This window comes from Echinops telfairi, unplaced genomic scaffold (assembly GCF_000313985.2).
Source record: "Echinops telfairi isolate 266 unplaced genomic scaffold, ASM31398v2 ScPeMD7_42;HRSCAF=159, whole genome shotgun sequence".
Lineage (NCBI taxonomy): Eukaryota > Metazoa > Chordata > Mammalia > Afrosoricida > Tenrecidae > Echinops > Echinops telfairi.
This window is the reverse complement of record NW_022103940.1, coordinates 104,677-106,193: the sequence shown is the minus strand read 5'-3', so window position 1 is coordinate 106,193 and position 1,517 is coordinate 104,677. Positions and strand designations below refer to the sequence as shown.

Sequence of the window (1,517 nt, the reverse complement as noted above, 5' to 3'; positions counted from 1 at the left end):
CAAAGCCAGGCTAAGATCCCACTAGGAAAGAATATTACGTCAATAAATCTCATTAATTTAGAGGTTAAAATGTCTGCTTTTGTATATCAGTTGCAAGAAAAACATAGCTTCACTATGATGATTGCAGAATAGGCAGTGATCACATATAGTCTGGTGGGAAAAGATGGATTCTCCTTTCAGGTCAGCATCCATAAAGCTAAGTTTGTTGTGTACTAAGGATCCCAATACCTGATCATGCTAACAGAACTATCCCTCTTTACAAAATCATGGGTACCCACCTCACCCTTCCAAACCAACCCTGAAGATCTATAACAAAGTTTCATCTGGGAAAGCACTAAGTGTACATGGAAGGGGAAGAAAATTATTGATCAGAAGAAAATAGGATTGAATGAGTGACAGAATGCACAGCTCTCAAACTCAAGGACAGGAATCTGTAGAAGAAGATACCTTCGAAAAAGCAAAAGGTGGAACATGCAGAGAAGTAAGATGAGAAGATCTGCCTCAGAAAAGAACACAACTGGTCCTCAACAGAAGATACTCGAGCCAGCTCTTGCGGCCAGATGCGGAGGTCCCACTGCAGAAAATCCTCCTTGGGGATCCTGGAGGAAGAACAGAAAGAACAAACAGAAGACTCAAGAAAATGGAAATGGTGGTAGTAGCAGTGAAGAATCTCGGCCAACTCAGAAGAAAAGGGTGAGGGTAGCTCCTTCTGTGGAAGGGAAGAAGGCATTCAAAAATCTTGTCGAGGTTAAGGGGAGATTCCTAAAGAATTAAAACCATGGTTTGTTGAGGACTGGGACTTAGTTACCGGCAGAAGCAGCTGTTTCAGCTCCCAGCTAAACATAATGTAGATGCCATTTTAGTACAATACATAAATTGCAAGTGATTTCAAGGAAATGTTGACCACCAAGAGCCTGCAGTTAATGAAGTTGTGGCGGCAGTAAAACAATATTTCAATATAATGTTGGACACTCAGCTACTGTACAAATTTGAGAAACCCCAGTATGCTCGGATCCTCATGGCTCACCCTGGTGTGCTGACGTCCCAGATTTATGGTGCACCCCACCTACTGAGATTATTTGTAAAACTCAGCGAAACATTGGCTTTCAATCCCTTTGATGGAAAGAGCCTGACATTATTGTTGGGCTATCTGAATGATTTCCTAAAATACCTGGCAGTGAATTCTGCAGCCCTTTTTACTGCCTGTGATTACATAGTGCCTGCAGGCGAGTACTATTCCGAAGCCCTGTGAGGGTCTGCTGACTTATTGTAATGTCTGGATATCCGGAAATCTTTTGTTGTTGTTGTTTTTAATTTTTTCCCACATAATTTATTTTCTCTGAAACTGTTAATGTATTGCAGGGCTGATGTTTATGTTAGTTTTCTGTTTGTTACAAACAGAAAATAAAATGGAGAATAAACTCCATTTCTCATTTCAAGGTTGTCACCAGTGTGTGCAGTAATTAGACAAAGAAGAAACCTTCAGTATAACATTTTATTGCCTAGATGATCAATAT

General features: G+C 40.4%; 1 pseudogene; it reads left to right on the top strand.

Annotated features, from left to right (window-relative positions):
* The first annotated feature begins 388 nt into the window (after nucleotides 1-388).
* On the top strand, nucleotides 389-1,252 carry LOC101663120 (annotated as a pseudogene).
* The last annotated feature ends 265 nt before the right edge of the window (nucleotides 1,253-1,517 follow it).